This window comes from Dipteris shenzhenensis, chromosome 24, assembly GCF_047967505.1.
Source record: "Dipteris shenzhenensis isolate YYH24624 ecotype China chromosome 24, Dip_SZ_1.0, whole genome shotgun sequence".
In the NCBI taxonomy this organism is placed as follows: Eukaryota; Viridiplantae; Streptophyta; class Polypodiopsida; order Gleicheniales; family Dipteridaceae; genus Dipteris; species Dipteris shenzhenensis.
This window is the reverse complement of record NC_141619.1, coordinates 39,065,348-39,085,438: the sequence shown is the minus strand read 5'-3', so window position 1 is coordinate 39,085,438 and position 20,091 is coordinate 39,065,348.

Sequence of the window (20,091 nt, the reverse complement as noted above, 5' to 3'; positions counted from 1 at the left end):
AGCAATTTCAGGTCTCTTGGACCTGGGTCTGCTATTTTTTGGCCGAATTCGATCGTTTACAGCCCCAAATCGTTGTTTCAAAATTCTCAGATAGTCATTTTTTACTAGACAGCAATTTTTGAGATTTAATATCTCTTTTTACTGTCAGTAATTTGGACTCATGATCAACACAAGACTTGGAGTTTTTTGGATTTTCTACAAGTTTGCCTCCTATAGTAAAGCCATTTGACATTCCGTTTGGGAGATATTCACTGGCGAATCCTGCTCATAAAATTTGCAGACATTTTATGTGACAGTCACTTTTCTTGACAGGCACTTTTGGAGCTGCCATATCTTCTCATCCTTGGAGAATTTGGCTCAGCTCACTTATGAGAAGTTGGAGTATTTCCAACTTGCTACAAGTTTGTTGTTCATTGCTTTGCCATTTGACTACTACTTTGTGAGATATAGTGCTCTTTTGGCATGTCATTTGGCATTTTTTCGCAATTCAGTGAAGGACCAAGTAAGAGGCTATTTCTTGCACTTGTCTCTACCTTATTTTGTTTTTTGCATTTGTTGCAATATTTTCTTCTTGGCATGGCCCACTGGATGTGGTGGTAGAGCTTGCCATTTCGTAGAGTGGTGGTGAGGTTTGATGTAGGACACAAATTTGACACAACGTAAAGTGCAAACTTGAGCATGGTTTTTTGAGGCATTTTGGATGCCATATGCAGTGAATTTTTGGGCAACAGTTGTAATCGGTAAATGCTACAGTTTGGATGTCATATGCCATGTTGGGTCAATGCAATTGTATGCAAGGATTCTGCACTTGTTGCTGAAGGTTTTGGCACTGGTTTAAGTGCGGGCACTTGTTGTACAGGCTGTGCACTTGTAGTGCATTTCACTCTTTGGTGGCATTGATTGATTGCAAGGAGCTAAGCATTTGAGCATCATTATTGTCTTGTTGTTGTGGCTTGGACATTGTGGCAGATTCGTCATCTATGATGAACATTAAAAAGCTAGAGGGAACTAGCAACTTTGATGTGTGGCAGACACAATGCATGAACATACTGTATCTCAAGGAGCAATATGTTCCCATTCAAGACCAAGGCAAGAAGCCTACGTCTATGACAGATGCTGAATGGTGGAGGCTAAACACACTTGCTAAAGCCACTATTATGTTGACATGTTGCGATGACATCGTTATGAGCATTCGGAATGAGAACCCTGCATGGGATGCATGGCAGAGATTAGTGACATTGTATGCACAGCAAAGCGCTTCTAGCAAAGTTTTTTGGTTGAAGAAGCTTGTGCAATTGCAAATGAGAGAAGGGCAATCTGTATTGACTCATTTGAATGAGTTTAATAAGACTTTCAGTCATGTTATTCAGCATGGGCTGAATTTGGATGATGAGGTTAAGTCATCATTACTCTTGGTCAGTTTGCCTCCCAGTTGGGATACATTTGTCACAGCCACTAGCAACTCTCATCATTTGCAGGTCTATGCTGATGTAGAGGGTGCCATCATGTAGGAGGACATGAATAGGCAGAATAGAGCAGGTTCCAAAGCCTCTAGTGCTATGAATGTCAGAGGTAGACAACAGGACAGAGATAAAGGCAAAAGAGGCAAGTCTAGAAGCAAATCTAGATCTAAAAAGGACATTGTGTGCTTTTACTGTGAGAAAAAAGGGCATTATAAGAGTCAATGTCATAAGCTACAGGCTGACAAAAAGGCAAGCAAAGTGGAGTCAAAGGATAAGAAAGAGGACGATGACAAAAACAAGGACAAAGGGAAGGGCAAAGTTGAAGCAAATGCTCTTTCGTACACTTATCCAGGTTCTCATGATAGAGCTGTGACACACCAAGGTGGTGTTACCATTGAGGAGATTAATAACATAGTGGATGAGTATGTAGTAGAATAGGAGATACTTTATATGTCTTCTCATGATGACCAGCACTTGCTAGCTAGCATGGCCACTGCTATGCATACTTGGCTCATTGACTCAGGAGCTTTGTTTCATGTCACTCCACATCGTGAGTGGTTCACGACATACATGGCAGGTGACATGGGATTGGTTTTTCTTGGAGATGATCATAAGCTACGTATTGCAGGCATTGGTGATATTAATCTCCAGGTTGGTCATGGACGCATTTTCACTTCATGATGTAAGGCATGTACCTGAGCCAAAGAAGAATCTCATCAGTGTAAGTCAGCTTGACTTGAGTGGTCATGTACTCTCTTTTGGGCATGGGAAATGGAAAATATGTAAAGGATCTTTGGTCATGACAAAGGTATCATTGGTTGATTCTCTATACCCTCTTTCTTGGACTGTTTCATGTCGTTTAGCTCATGCTACCATAGAGCTACCAACAGGTGTGTTGTGGCATTGCCGGTTGGGGCATATGAGCAAGAAAGGAATGGAAATATTATCTCGTTGTGGCTACTTGCCTGTGTTTAGTGGCTCTGAATTTGCTAGTTGTGAACATTGCATTTATGGGAAGCAAGTTCAATTACCTCACAAAAAGAAGCTTATGCGTAAGCTCTTGCCATTAGATTTGGTACATACAGAAGTGTGTATGATGCCACAGCTTTCTTTGGGTGGTGGCAAGTATTTTGTGTCTTTTATTGATGATGCTACATGAAAGGCATGGGTGTATCCTATGCGTCAGAAAGATGATGTGTTTCAGACTTTCAAGATATGGCTTGCATATGTAGAAAATCAAACACGCAGGTCATTGAAATGTCTTAGATTTGACAATGGAGGTGAGTATGTGTCGAAAGAGTTTGATAACTTCTTGGCTTTGAAAGGTATCAAAATGGAACTCCCTCCACCTCACAACCCATCACAAAATGGTGTTGCTGAGAGGTTAAACAGGACTATATAGGATAGAGTTCGTTCAATGTTGTCACATGCTGCTTTATCTCATGGGTTTTGGGCTAAGGCAGTAAAAATTGCTATACATTTAATCAATCGTTCCCCTCATTGCGCTTTGGATTACAAGGTGCCTGAAGAAATGTGGACAGGCAAGCCTCCGTCTTATAAACACTTGCGCGTGTTTGGTTGTGATGCGTACATGCACATATGCAGAGAGGATCGCAACAAGTTAGATCCAAAAGCACAAAAATGCATATTTCTTGGTTATGGTGAGGAGGGAGAGATGGGATATAGACTTTGGGATCCTAGCCATCATAAAATAGTACGCAGCAATGACGTTGTCTTCAAAGAGCATTCTATGCCAAAAAGATCAGCTGATAGACCAGAAGTGGTGAGACGCACCATATTTGAGGACATACATTGGATAGCCAGTTAGGCAAGTACAGGATGAGATAGTATAATCTCCAGTTCAGCCCAAAAATGTATTGGATGGTGATAAGGTAGATCAGCCACCCACAGGTCCACATATACCACAATTTCAGCCATATAATGATGTAGAACAGCCGTGTTTTGATGGGCAACGAGCCTCACATGAGCAGCCCGCCCCTCAGCTGAGGAGGAGTACTCAGCTGTCACATCCTCCTGATAGATTTCAGCCAGGTTTGGACTATCTTATGGTGACTGACTATGGTGAGCCTTCATGCTACAAAGAGGCTATGTAGAGGGTAGATAAGATTAAGTGGGAGTTGGCCATGAACAGCGAGATGGCATCTCTCAAGAAGAATGGCACATGGGATTTGGTGCCTTTGCCGGATGGGCATAAAGTCTTGCCATGCAAGTGGGTGTATAAGCAAAAGTTTACACTGGCTGACACTTCACTAAAGTACAAGGCCAGGCTTGTGGCAAAAGGTTTCAAGCAAGAACATGGGATTGATTTTGATGAGGTTTTTTCTCTCGTAGTCAAGATGACTACCTTGCAGACTATTTTAGCTTTGGTTGCTAGAGATGACTTGGAGTTGTATCAGATGGATGTGAAGACCGTGTTTCTTCATGGTGATCTCCATGAGGAGATATACATGCAGCAGCCAGAGGGGTTCGTTGACAAAGGGAAACCTCATCATGTATGTAAGCTCAAGAAGAGCTTATATGGCTTGAAACAAGCTCCGAGGGAGTGGTATCACAAGTTTGATGCATTCATGAGAAAGCAGGGCTTTGGCAGGAGTGAAGAGGATCATTGTTTCTATGTAAAGAGGGCCGAAGATGGCAGCCTTCTTATTTTGCTCATCTATGTAGATGACATGCTTCTAGTCGGAACATGTGAGCAGTCGTTAAATGCCTTGAAAGCTGAACTACATAAGGCATTTGAGATGAAGGATTTGGGCATTGTGAGCCATATTCTTGGCATGCATATTCAGAGAGATAGACAAAGGCGATTGCTTTATTTGTCTCAAAAGGAATACATTGGGAAAGTTTTGGAGCGATTCCATATGTAGGGTGCGAAGGCTCTTTCTACTCCATTGCCTCCGTACTACAAACTTTCTCAAGAGGATAGTCCGAAATCAGATGAGGAGTGGGCTACAATGTCCAAGATACCTTATGCATCAGTTGTTGGTTGTTTGATATATGCCATTGTTGCTACTAGACCAGACATTGCTTATGCAGTGGGAGTAGTGAGTCGATACATGGTGAATCCTGGCAAACAGCATTGGGAAGCAGTGAAAGGGGTTATGAGGTATCTCAAAGGCACTCAGGATATGTGCATATGCTTTGGGTAGACAGATTCAGCGGTACATGGGTATGTAGATGCTGATTATGCAGGTTGTCCAGTGAGTAGGAAGTCGACTACAGGCTACTTGTTCACATTCGTAGGTGGTGCAATTTCATGGGTCTCTCGTCTACAGGGTTGTGTTACCATTTCTACCACTGAGGCAGAGTATGTTGCAGCCACAGAGGCTGTAAAGGAGGCCATATGGCTTTCTCATCTCTTGGCAGAGTTAGGTATGTTATAGGAGATTCCAGTGCTACACTGTGATAGCCACAGTGCTATCATGTTGGCCCGGAATCCAGTATTCCATGCCAAGACAAAGCACATTGATATCAAGTACCATTTCATATGGTAGGTACTTGGTGATAAGCTCATCCAGCTTGACAAGATTCATACGGACGACAATCCTGTAGATCTTCTTACGAAGAGTCTAGCTTCAGCGAGGTTTGCACACTGCCGAGACCTCATGGGTATTGGATAGGTGACCTTCTTCTATTGTTGTACATTTTTGTACATACTCTCACTCCCCTTAGGCACATCGCCTTTAAGTGGGAGGTGGTTGGGGTAAAGGCCATGTGGCCAGTCCCATGTACATAGTATACTATGCTTCCATTATATATACTATGCATACCTATTCTTTGGTGTCTCTTGACACCCCCACATTGTGTGTTCTCCTCTCCTTCTTGTTGCCCTTTGCTGTCCGCGATCCCCTTCAACACTAGGAGTGCGTTTTTTGATGGTAGTGCATATCACAAGGTTGAAAATGCTATATAATGCATGATTGACAATGCAAATCATATCCAATGGGCACAATACTTTACGCACACCTCAACCTAGCTGGTATTAACTTGTGTGCAAAGACATGCTCCCATCCAATAAGCACTTGTTTGAATAACATACCTAGGACCATGTTTTTGGATAGTTGTGCATGATACTAAGGCAAAATTGGTATTTAATGCTCCCTCGACCATGAAAAGCATATCCGATGGGCACAATACTGTGCATGTGCCTCAACCATGGTGATATTGAGTTTATTGCAAAGTGGTACACCCATCCAATAAGCACTTGGTTGGATAACACATCTTAAAGCGTGTTTTTTTATGGTTGTGCATGACATTGAAGCAGAAACGGTGTTTAATGCATGATATACCATGCAAAGCATATCCTATGGGCACAATACTTTACACGCACCACAATCTAGGTGTTATTGAGTTGCATGCAAAGTGGTATGTCCATCCAATAATTACTTGATTGGATAACACACCTAGGACCGTGTTTTTCTACGAATGTGCTTGACACTAAGGCAAAAACGGTATTTAATGCTCAATCGACCATGCATAGCATATCCGATGGGCACAATACTTTTACTTTGCCTCAACCTAGGTGGTATTGAATTTTTTGCAAAGAGGCACACCCAGCCGATAAGTACTTGGTCGGATAACACACCTAAGAGCATGTTTTTTTACGGATGTGCATATCAATAGGGGAAAAATAGTGTATAATGCATGATCGACCATGCAAAGCATATTCTATGGGCACAATACTTTGAACACAACTTAAACCAGTTGAACTTGACTTGTGTCCAAAGTGAAGCCCCCATCCGATAAGTACTTGTTTGAGTAACACACCTAAGACAAAAATGGTGTTTTATGCTTTATCGACAATGCAAAGCATATCCAATGGGCATAATACTTTGTACATACCTTAAACTAGGTGGAATTGACTTACATGCAAAGTGGCGCACCCATCCCATAAGTACTTGTGCATGACACTAAGGCAAAAACAATGTACAATGCTTGATTGCCTATGCAAAGCATATCCGATGGGAAAAATACTTTGCATATGCCTCAACCTATGTGGTGTTGAGTTTCATGTAAAGTGGCACCCATATCATAAGTACTTGTTTAGATAACACACCTAGGAGCACGTTTTTGGGTGGTAGTGCATATCACAAGGACGAAAATGGTGTATAATGCATGATTGACAATGCAAATCATATCCGATGGCAACAATACTTTGCATGCACCTCAACCTAAGTAGTATTGACTTGTTGCAAAGAGGGGCCCCCATATGATAAGCACTTGTTCAAATAACACACCTAGGACCGTGTTTCTTGATGGTTGTGCATGACACTAAGATAAAAACGGTATTTAATGCTCCCTCAACCATGCAAAGCATGTCTGATGGGAACAATACTTTGCAAGTGCCTCAAAATTAGTGGTATTGAGTTGCATGCAAAGTAGTACACCCATCTGATAAGCACTTGATCAGATAACACACCTAAAAGCGTGTTTTTTTATAGTTGTGCATGATATTGAGGCACAAACGATGTTTAATTTTTGATATACCATGCAAACCATATCCGATGGGCACAATAATTTGCACGTGCCTCAAACTAGGTGTTATTGAGTTGCATGCAAAGTGCTGTGTGCATCCAATAAGTACTTGATTGGATAACACATCTAGGACCGTGTTTTTTTACGGATGTGCTTGACACTAAGGCAAAAACGGTATTTAATGCTCAACCGACCATGAATAGCATATCCAATGGGCACAATACTTCACCTGCACCTCAACCTAGGTGGTATTGATATTTTTGCAAAGAGGCACACCCATCCGATAAATACTTGGTCGGATAACACACCTAAGAGCGTCTTTTTTAACGGATGTGCATATCACTAGGGGAAAAATAGTGTATAATGTGTGATCGACCATGCAAAGCATATCTGATGGGCACATTACTCTGCACACACCTTAAACTGACTGAACTTGCTTGCGTACAAAGTGGATCCCCCACTTGATCAGTACTTGTTTGAATAACACACCTAGGACCATTTTTTTTGGTGGTCCGCACAACACTAAGACAAAAACTGTGCTTTATGCTTTATCGACAATCCAAAGCATATCCGATGGGCACAATAATTTGCCACAACTTAAACTTGGTTGAATTGAATTACATGCAAAGTGGCGCTCTCATCCCATAAGCACTTGTTCGAATAACATACCTAGGACCGTGTTTTTTATAGTTGTGCATGATACTAAGTCAAAAATGGTATTTAATGCTCCCCCGACCATGATCAACATATTCGATGGGCACAATACTTTGTATTTGCCTCAAAAGTGGTGGTATTAAGTTGTATGTAAAGTGGTACACCCATTCAATAAGCACTTGGTTGGATAACACACCTAAAAGCATGTTTTTTAATGGTTGTGCATGACACTGAGGCACAAATGATGTTTAATGCATGATGTACCAGGCAAAGCATATACGATGGGCACAATAATTTGAACACGTCTCAACCTAGGTGTTATTGAGTTGCATGCATAGTGGCGTGTCCATTCGATAAGTACTTGATCGGATAACACACCTAGGAGCATGTTTTTTCACGGATGTGCTTGACACTAAGGCAAAATGGTATTTAATGCTCAATCGACCATGTAATGCATATTCGATGGGCACAATACTTTATATGCACCTCAACCTAGGTGTTTTGACTTGTTGGCAAAGAGTTACACTCATCCTATAAGTATTTGGTCGGACAACACACCTAAGAGCGTGTTTTTTTTACGAATGTGCATAACACTAGGGGGAAAATGGTGTATAATGCATGATCGATCATGCAAAGCATATTCTATGGGCACAATCCTTTGCATGCACCTCAACCTAGTTGAACTTGACTTGCATGCAAAGTGGAGTCCCCATGATCTGATAATTACTTGTTTGAATAACACACCTAGGATTGTGTTTTTTTATGGTTGTGCATCACACTAAGGCAAAAACGGTGTTTTAAGCTTTATCGATAATGCAAAGTATATTAGATGGGCACATTACTATGCAAAAACCTTCAAATATGCAGAATTGGCTTACATGCAAAGTGGCGTGTCCATCGGATATGTACTTGATCAGATAACACACCTAGGAGCGTGTTTTTTTACGAATTACATGACACCAAGGCAAAAACGGTGTATAATGTATGATTGTGTATGTAGTACATATCCGATGGAAAAAATACTTTGCATATGCCTCAACCTATGTGATGTTGAGTTTCATGCAAAGTGACATGCCCATACGATAAGTACTTGCTCGGATAACACACCTAGGAGTACATTTTTTGACGGTAGTGCATATCACAAGGGTAAAAATGGTGTATAATGTGTGATTGACAATGCAAAATCATATCCAATGGATACAATACTTTATAGCACCTCAACCTAGTTAGTATTGACTTGTGTCAAAGAGGTTCCCCCATCCGATAAGCACTTGTTCGAATAACACAACTAGGACCATGTTTTTTGATGGTTGTGCATGACCCTAAGGTGAAAATGGTATTTAATGCTCTCTCGACCATGCAAAGCATATTCGATCGGCACAATACTTTGCATGCACCTCAAAAGCAGTGGTATTCAGTTGCATGCAAAGTAGTACACCCATCCAATAAGCAGTTGGTCGGATAACACCCCTAAAAGCGTGTTTTTTTATGGTTGTGCATGACATTGAGACACAAACGGATTTTAATGCTTGATATACCATGCAAAGCATGTTTGATGGGCACAATACTTTGCACACATTTCAGCCTAGGTGTTATTGAGTTGGATGAAAAGTGGTGTGTCCATCCGATAAGTACTTGATTGGATAACACACCTAGCACCTCGTTTTTTTACAGACGTGCTTGACACTAAGGTAAAAACGTTATTTAATGCTCAATCGACCATGAATAGCATATCCGATGGGCACAATATTTTTCTTGTGCCTCAACCTAGGTGGTATTGACTTTTTTACAAAGAGGCACACCCAACCGATAAGTACTTGGTCGGATAACACACCTAAGAGCGTGTTTTTTTACGGATGTGGATATCACTAGGAAAAACGGTGTATAATGCGTGATCGACCATGCAAAGCATGCTGGATGGGCACAATACTTTGTGCACACCTTAACCTAGCTGAACTTGACTTGTGTGCAAAGTGGAGCCCCCATCTGATAAGTACTTGTTTGAATAACACACTTGGGAACGTGTTTTTTAATGATTGTGCATAATACTAAGATAAAAACAGTGTTTTATGCATTATCGACAATGTAAAGCATATACGATGGGCACAATACTTTTGCATGCACCTTAAAATCAGTGGAATTCACTTACATGCAAAGTGGCGCTCTCATCCCATAAGCACTTAGTCGAATAACACACCTAGGACCATGTTTTTTTACGGTTGTGCATGACACTAAGGCAAAAATGGTATTTAATGCTCCCTCGACCATGCAAAGCATATCAAATTCACTCAATACATTGCATGCACCTCCATAGTAGTGGTATTGAGTTGTATGCAAAGTGGTACACCCATCTGATAAGCACTTGGTCAGATAACACACCTAAAAGCGTGTTTTTTTAATGTTGTGCATGACACTGAGGCACAAACGGTGTTTTATGCATGATATACCATGCAAAGCATATCTGATGGGCACAATAATTTGCACACACCTCAACCTAGGTGTTATTGAGTTGGATGCAAAGTGGCATGTCCATCCGATAAGTACTTGATTGGATAACATACCTAGGAGTGTGTTTTTTTATGGATATGCTTGACACTAAGGCAGAAACGGTATTTAATGCTTAATCAACCATGCAATGCATATCCGATGGACAAAATACTTTACCTGCACCTCAACTTAGGTGGTATTGACTTTTTTTCAAATAGGTAAACCCATCAGATAAGTATTTGGTCGGATAACAAACCTAAGAGCATGTTTTTTTATGGATGTGCATAACACCAGGGGGGAAAATGGTGTATAATGCGTGATTGACCATGCCAAGCATATCGGATAGGCACAGTACTTTGAATGCACCTCAACCTAGTTGAACTTGACTTGTGTGGAAAGTGAAACACCTATTTCATTAATTTTGGACTAGTGCACTGTCCAAATTCGTTTTGTGAGATAATTTTGGATAAAGCATTTCAAAAAAAGAGGCTCTTATAAAACAAAAATTTGAGTCAAAAAGTAAGATTTTAAAAAAGCAAATTAGAAAAAATGACGTGACATTTTATTAAAACTAGAGTGCATTAAAAAAAGAGGACTTCATGTTGTTAAAAGAGACAAAAAGTAAGATTTTCAAAAATCAAATTAGAAAAAAAACTAGAGTACATTTAAAAAAAAGCATGACACATTTGTACAAGAAATAGATCATATAACTCAAAGCCATATGGTGTTAAAAAACACCTTTCATTAGCTCAGCCTAGAAGATTTCATCTTTGTCTCTCTTGTCTATTACAACTTTACATTAGAGAACTAAAAAGTCTTTGTGGAACTGTAGTTTCATTTCTTGTCTATTACAGTTACTTTAGAAAACACATAAGTCTATGGAATTAAATTTCACAGTTACTTTAAATTTCTATGGAATTAAATTTCCGTCACTTGACTATTAAGTCATTAGAGAGAGCATATGTCCTCGAAAGTGCCTACTATTGGCTTCATGAAAACAAGAAGACTTTAAACTTGCAGGCCATGCGTTACCAGGGCTGGCATTGCAAATCTCCTCACAGACTCTCCTCACAACTTGTTTCGAATCTTCCGCTGACTTGTAAGCATTCCACAACTCTTTTTGCTCTCTTGGCTTTCCTCATCTTCACCATTTTTTTCAATACAGCTTCTAGCCACCGCCATATCCTGTATGAAAATTTAACTCACTCGCATAAGAAGTACGTGATTAAAAGAAGCGAAAAAGAAAGCTAAGGATATTCACCTCTTCTGCTGAGTTCAAATCAAGCAGCCATGTGCGTAACATATCCTCCTCGAATGATTTTCCCTTCATTGGTCCATACAAAAGAGATCTAAGACAGAATTTGAGTTCAGTAAATGAAGTCGGGTAGTAACTAGTCATTGTCTTATAGGGAAAGTGGGAGAAGGAGAGTGAGGGAGCAATAGCGAGGGATGCACAGTGAGCTGCCCCTCCTTCAAGAGTGATAGAAAGTGAGGGAAGACATAAAGTGAAAGATGAATACAAGTTAATCAGAAGGACTAGGATGTAAGAAATAAGAGAGTATTTGTGGAAGGACTACGATGGAAGATTACAAGTGCACTAAGGCACGATGTGTTCGCTATGATAAGGATAAGGGTTGGAATAAAGTGAGAGAAGCATTGGAAATGCTCTACTTTAAGTGAGTGGAGACTGTCCAACTGAATAAAATTTTGTAGAGCATTGGGACTGCTGTACTTTAAGTGAGTGGAGCATTGGGAATTGATACTTTGCCATGAAATATATTACAAATATTACATCATCACATATTCATATCAAAATTCTCATCATAGAAGGTTATATTTCCTAATAATCAGATCATCACACATTCATATCATAAAATTGTGTGCATGAAATAAATATATAAATATCATGACTAAATGCCACTTAAGTAATAAGTCAGAAATTGGTGTATAATCAACAAAAACTACATCATGATTCATACATTGCAACAAATAAATGTCAACCATAATATTCATGGAGTAAACAACATCATGAGAATATGCTCCTCATGCATATATACAAACACAACATCATACATGCATCACAACTCTTCTGATGCTTCTAGTGGAGACTGTGGCAACTCTTCTGATGCTTCCAATGGAGGCTGTGGTGCTCTATATGTACAATCAGTCTCTACTTCTTTGTAGTATGTAGTGCTTTCGGAGTAGACTCAGTATCCTCTTCCTTAAATGCAAGCGGAGGCTGTGGCAACTCTTTTGATGCTTCCAGTGGAGGCTGTGGTGTTGTAGGTGTACACTGAGTCTCTACTTCTTCTGTAGTATGCAGTGCTTTCACAGTAGACTCAATCTCCTCTTCCTTAAATGCAAGCTCTGATATTGCTTCAGTTGCACGTTGTATTCTAATGGCAGCAATTAGGTCTCGAATGATTTCAGCCCTAAACAATTGTATATCCTCCTCTGAATATTTGAGCTCCAAAGAGTCTTCCGATGAGATCTGTGGCTTAAGTGAGAAAATTTCTTTGAAAATTAACATGCAGTTGTAGGCCACTCTCCACCCACAACTATGCCCATCTTCCTGCTCTATTATTAAACGCTTTTGGAAGTCTACCAAGTCTTTGTACTGTCCTATTTCTCTGATAGCAGATACCAACTTCTCAATCGACCTGCTCATCATGACATATTAAAAAAACTTAGTGTGCTATTACATAAGGTACATAATATAGAAGTAACAACAGATTAATAGAATACTTACGTTTGCACTGAGCCATGAAAGCCTGCAATCGAGTTAACAAACCAACAATAGTTGTCTTCAAGGTCCCAAACCACCAGAGTCCAATGTTCCCTACACGAATAATTAAGAACCATTATTATTTAACACAATGTTGCCAGTATAAGATGAAAATAAAGGTTGCCATGATACTTACATCTCGTGATATGCCATAAATAGGACTCGCACGCCATGTAAATGTAAAGGCTGTAACCATTTACAAACATCGGCTATCGTCTTTCTGCTATCGCTAAGTATAGGAGAAAGGAGGGAATCCAACATATACACACGGTTTTGTACGGCTCTACCAAATCATGAAATAACTATACTGCACCAACAAATAAATGAATATTAGCTTATTAGATTTAATCAAAATATTGAATTATCAAGTAGAGAAAAACTTTATATCAAACCTGAGAATGGCCATCAGAACGTTGTTATTGACCTCATTTGAAGCTCTAGAGAGGATTGAAATCTCCTCTCCCCCAAATTCAAGATACTGAGGTCTATGTTGAATCATAACCCTAACATTAAAAGAGCTTCCCAATTCTTCCAATGAAGCCATGTTTATAGAGTTAAGGTCTTCTATCCCCTTTGACTCTTTGATAGCATTCATTTTGCACTCCTCTGAGCCATTATCTATTTGCCTTGTGGGAGGGTCCATAATGTCGCCCTTAATGATTGCTCGAATGGTACATGTTATAAATGCATAGAGATGCAAATCTGTATATGTTGACAGTGTGGTGTCATTTTGTATCTAAAAAATTTGACCAAGTACCAAAAAGCAATTGTAGCCCACCCTCCATCCACAACTATAGATGTGGCTATTCTCTTGATGTGATACCTGACATGTTATATACTCTATTTGTTGTGCCAAGTCACATTGCCGCATTACTGTGTCGATAGCACCTACTAACTTTCGAGTTGATCTGCACATCAAAACATATAACAGTAGTGAATATGTGCATTGCATATCAATCTACATGTCAAGAAGTGACAACAAGTGTAGTCTATACTTACTCTAACACAGTGCCATGGACGGATGTCATTGAGTTGGCAAAGAAGCACTTCTTCGCAAAGATGTCCACGACTACCAGACTCCAATGTGAGCTGCATTATCAATAAAGAATAATTACTGTGTTTGAGACAATTCTAGCAATGTAATAGAAAAAACAAGTAGGGTTTGATGCTTACTTCTCATAATATGCTGTAAAAATAACTCATGCATCATTCATAGGAATGTGCTTCAACCACTTGCAAACATCCTCTATGGTTTCTTCTTTGTTGCTAAGCACTTCCAAAATACGAGGATCGAGCATATATGAAATGCTTTGTATATTTTGTGGAAAATTTGCTATAACATTATTATATTAAAAAAAAAAGTATTAGCTTCTTAGTTTTAATCAAAATAAGCAAAGTATAAAGTCAAGGAAAAGGCTGCATCAAACCTGAGGATGGTTGTAATGACTTTGACATTAACCTCTTTCTTAGGATTCAAGAGGATTGAGATCTCTTCTTCACCAAATTCAAAAAAATGAGGTTGTTGTTGAATTAATGACATAGTGGTGAATGAACTTCCAATCTACTCCAATAAATTCATATTTTCATGACTCATCTTATTGAGAGAGTAGTCTACATCGTATTCTTCTTCACTTGCTATGTCTTCTACATCCTCCTTCTACTATAAAAATATAAAAAAGTTATGCGATGTACACATCCCAAATAAAGGCTTAGACAAGCAGATAAGGTTTCATACATGCTTTCATTAGAGTGTCTCTCCTCTGCTTGGAGCAAAAATTTAAAAAGTAAGGTTTCATACATGCTTTCATTAGAGTGAGTCTCTCCTCCTCTTGGAGGAAAAATTTAAAAAGTTATGAGATTTACACATTCCAAATAAAAATAAAGGTTTAAATAATCATAGAAGTATAAAGATAGCATGCTTTCATTAGACTCAGTCTCTTACCCTCTCTTGGAGGAAAATATAAAAAAGTTATGAGATTTACACATCCCAATTAAAGGCTTGAACAAGCATACAAGTATAAAGATAAGGTTTTATACATGCTGCAATGTAGTCATATTTTCAGGTTGTTTCCCAATGGTAGCAATTAGACGCTGAATACTCTCAGCCCGAAATGCTAGCAAATCGGCTTCTGTATATGATTCCATTTTGACTGGTAACTCCAAATCAAAAATCTCTCTAAGAAACAACATGCAGTTGTAGGCAACTCTCCACCCACAGCTGTGCCCATCTTTTTGCTCCACTGGCAGACGTCTTTTGAATTCTACTTGGTCTTGTTGCTCCGTGGTTGTTCTGACAACAGATACTAGCCGATATGCAGCACTGTCCATCATGACATATTAAATATATTAATATGTCATGATCATAAGATACAAAATAAGAAAGTATCAAAAATATTAAGAGAATAATTACCTTGGGGAGTTGGCATGATAGCCTTCCATTGAATTCACAAACCACAAACGGTTGAGTTCAAGGTCCCAAACGATCAGACTCTAATGTGAGCTACATGACCAGAATAAAAATGATTATTGTTTTACACAAACTTGCCAAAGAAATAGTAAAAATAAGGTTAGAGTTGATACTTATGCCTCATGATAAGGCATTAAGATGACTCGCACTCCATCTAAATTCAAAGGGCTTAACCAAGTACAAACATCTTCTATAGTCTTTTGAGGAGAGCTAAGAATAGAAGAAAGGAGAGCATCGAGCATGTAGACACGATGCTGCACTGCACTAGGAAGCTAAGAAATAACTACATTGCACCAAGGAATAAACAAACGTTAGCTCATAGAATTGATTTGCATTCTACACTAGGAAACTGATATATAACTACACTATATAACTACACTGTAAATAAATAAACAAATGTTCACTAGGAAACTGATATATAACTACACTATATAACTACACTGTAAATAAATAAACAAATGTTAGCTCATTGAAGTAGCAACAAATAAACAAATGTTACCTGAGAATGGCCAAGATAACATTGTCATTAACCTCTTTTAAAGGATTGGAGAGGATTGAAACCTCCTCTCTACCAAAGCTCAAATACTGAGGTTCTCGTTTCAAAACGATCCTAACTTCAAATGAGCTCTCCATTTTATCCAATGCAGCTAAATTTTCAGAATGGGTCTCTATCATAGCTTGTATTCTATGTTTGGGGTCATTTTGCTTTTCCATGGTGTCTTGAAAGCTCTTGTGCTCATGGGATTCTTTAATCAAATTTAGAGGTGGTTGCATTGTTGAAGTAGAAGGGAGTGCCTCCATATTGACTTCATCCATTTCTTTTTCTTCTCCCTCTATTGCCTGTAAACAAATACGAGAGATTAGATTCATTATCTTTAAATTTAAATCTTATTTAAAAAATTGTATTTAGTTGAGAAATAGAGAGTCCATACCGCTAAGTATTGTTGTAGTGGCCTTTTTTCATAACCCTGTGAGCCATAATTATCAAAGAAGGCATCATCATGTTTGTCTTCATCCACCAACCTCTTTTTGAACGGGTCATGTAAGTCCATCTTTTCATTATCATCAACTGGGACATTATGATCTTCAAGGTAATCATCCATGTCATCAGTGTCCTTGTGGTCTATCTCTTTTTCATAGCCTGTGGTTAGATCTGCTTGAAGCTGAAAATAAGCCATGAAATGCTTATTTTCAATAATATTTGTGGAGTTGCCTTTTCTAAGGAGATCCTCAAATAAATATCCCATTCTGCACAAGTCCATCTTTTCATCATCATCAATTGGGACATGATGATCTTCAAGGTAATCATCCATGTCATCAGTGTCCTTGTGGTCTATCTCTTTTTCATAGCCTGTGGTTAGATCTGCTTGAAGCTAAAAATAAGCCATGAAATGCTCATTTTCAATAATATTTATGGAGTTGCCTTTTCTGAGGAGATCCTCAAATAAATATCCCATCCTGCACAAGGTGACCTCCCAACCTGCCGGTAGCAAATTCTCCATCATGGTAAGCAAGAGACTCCCACTTTTTGCAAGACTTCCATAGTTGTTTTTTTGATAATGTATGGACCTGGGAATATCTTGCTCTTCTAGCATCAATCTCAAATTATTTGAATTCCCTCTTATGTTCTTTTGTAAGGAGTGATCAGGGTTGGGACTCCGCATACACAAAAATAATGATTCAAGAGATTGAGTCGCTATGCCACATTCTCTCTTGCCTCTCTTTGCTGCATAAACACCACTATAGATCTTCAAATCTGATGAATATGCTCACTCTAGAGTAACCTGCATGGCTTCTTTGTCTTTTTTATCAACAAAAATGACAATGTTGCAAATGGCCACTTTGGCCACTTTGCTAATGGTGGTATATACTATTCTATCAATGAAATTATGGATATCATCGCTAGAAACTTCATTGATAAAGAATAGTTGTGGCTTATCCCATGCTGACTCATTCTTGAAGAAGTCATCCTTTGAGACTCCCCTGAAGTTCACAAGCTCTCCAGATTCTACCGTAAGCTCTACATTGAATTGAAAGCTTTGGTGCATATCTGTCGGCATCCTTATCTCGCTGATTAATCTTTCCACATATGCAACCACTTGTTATGGGATTTCTTTTCTCATATAAGAGGTTACTATTTCTGACCCATCTTCATCCTTTTTAATCCACCTGTTTGCCCATAGCTTTACCTTGGGTCTCCCTTGGGTGTTGACAAAGAAGCTATATGCTTCACCACATTATAGTCAATGTTACAATGAATAAGTGGAATTTGTTTCTCTGACAGCAAATACTTAATGGCACTATGTACTGCATCACGCCTCACCTGTACATTGATGCATTCTTTCATTCAGTGGTCTTTGTCTTTTTTTCCAAAAAACCATTCTTTCTTTAAAATTTTTTGTGCTGCCATGGATGCATACTTGTCAGGTAAGTACTTTATAGGCCTCCAAATCCTTGCTGTCAACTCCTTCTTATCCATTACCTTTGACTTTTTGGAGATAAACAAAGGAGCTTCATAGGTCAACTGTCCATGCTCACAAGCAATGCACGTTTCAAGCATCTCATTGAACACTTCAACAGGATGAAATATGGTAGAAGTGTAGTTGGCAAATCTGTCCCTCACCACCTTGAGGCTTGTCATACTTTCTTCTCGCTCTTGAGTTCCCTTAGGCACAACTGCACTCAAAGAAGTATAGAAGTTCGTGAGTGTGTCGGCGTCTGCTTTTGTGACCTTTCGCTTCAAATCAGGATTTGGAGAACCAAATGTTGTCCATATAACCCTTGCCTTCTGCAAGACCTCTGATGTTGAGGATATCTTATGCTTTCCATGGACATAATGATTAAGTCTTTCGGACTCAATCAAATACTTGATCTCATGCTTGAATATATAGATTGCTGCAGGATAATAATGGAATGAACTTATCTTTGCAAATTGTTCTGAAGTGAGTCTTTTGACCTCCTTTGCTTCCTTTGCGATCTGATTACAAGCGTAAGCCCAATGTTGACCATCAATGGGCTGGAATCTGCAATGAAGGAGGAATTCCTTCTTTGCTTCCTTTAGCATATTCTCACCTTGTGCCTCTTCACCTTGTTCATGTGGAATATTTTTAAGAGTGTCTTTAAAGAATCGACTGAAGGTTTCCTCGAAATGTGTAGGCCCTGTAAATGTTATTTGATCCAGAAAACTATTTTTTAATGGACAAAACATTATTAGGTGCAAGCCCACATTGCTTGTCACAGGTTTCTTACCATCTCTCAAAGCCTCGTATATTTGTAGTGCATAGGATATATCAAGGCTTTGGCTATTAGTAAAGACAGCTACAGCTTCCACATCTTTGGCATTCACAAACCACATCCTTTGACCCCAAATATATCCCACATCATCATCTGTAATTGCTTCATTAAGACGTAGATTAAGATTTTTGATTGATGTGAGTTCATCTTGATCATCTTCAGCCTCGAGTTTTGAGTCTTCTTCATCTTTCTCTTCTTTTAATTGTTTTTCATCCACATTATCTCTCTTTACAGTGGGACGATGCCTTTTTTTACTGCTTGGAACCGTGGCTCTTGTAGTACTAGCCTTTTGCATCTCACGTCATGGTTTGCTAGCAAGAGCTTCTAGCATAACTGCAGTGGATCGACCTTGATCTTCTTCAATTTTTTTTGATTCTGGTGCACTCAAGGCTTGTGTTTCATCATCCTTTGTTACATCCACCATTTCTTGCTCTAGAAGTTTGCGCTCATGTTCTACACGTTTTGTGCATCCTGAAAGTACTCAAACATTATCTTTGCATGCATCCTTTTTGCCACCACACTAGGAAATTGCTCTCAAGTATATGAAAGAGCCTCCAATGCACTTTGCAGCTCTGGAAATTTTGATGGTTGAGGAGGAGGCATCACAAAGGTCTTTGAGTCTCTCCTTGACACAACAAAATGAAGACTGCCAACTTCAGGATTTGAACTCTTTGTAAAAATATCCATAAAAGTCTCTTTTGGCTCTATTATTATTCCTACTACAAGGCTTGAAGTCATATCTTTTTTTAAGAAAGTAGCATCCCATGGATCTTGAACACCATTGAACTCCCTTTTTAACATAAGTAGAAAGAGTCTCTTTTCCTTTTGATGAAGAAACCAAGCTCTTCTGCCCATGTGATATCGAGTCCACCTATTAAAGCCACTGGGGCTATATTCCTTTCCTTTCAAATTCAAAGTGACATCAGAAACCCATTCTCTGATCTCAGAGTCATTAAGGATAGCCACCACATTAGTTGATTGCTCCATAATCCTACAAGAAAATATAATGAAGAATTTAGATACATACAAGTAAAGTACAATATACAACGCTTGATACAATAAATGTGGGAGATAGCCCAAAAGGCTTTACAAGGCTTCATATGGCAATAAATGTGGGAAATAGCCTAGAAGGCTTTACAAGGCTTAAACATTTGTAGAAATGTAAAAAAATTAGCCAATAAAGCTTTACAATAATATAAAATGTCATCTAGTGATAAAGCTTCAATCTTCGTGATCTGTCCATCCATTGATTTGCCCTCTGGTCATAAAGCTTCAATCTTCATGATGACATGTAATCTGTCCATCCATTGATATCTGTGCACTGATACCTAACTAATGCAATCTACCCACTAAAAACTGTTCCACTGATATCTACTTATGCAGCGCACATGATATCCACTTATGCAGCCCATTGATACTCATTAAATAGTGAATGGTCGGGATGGTCA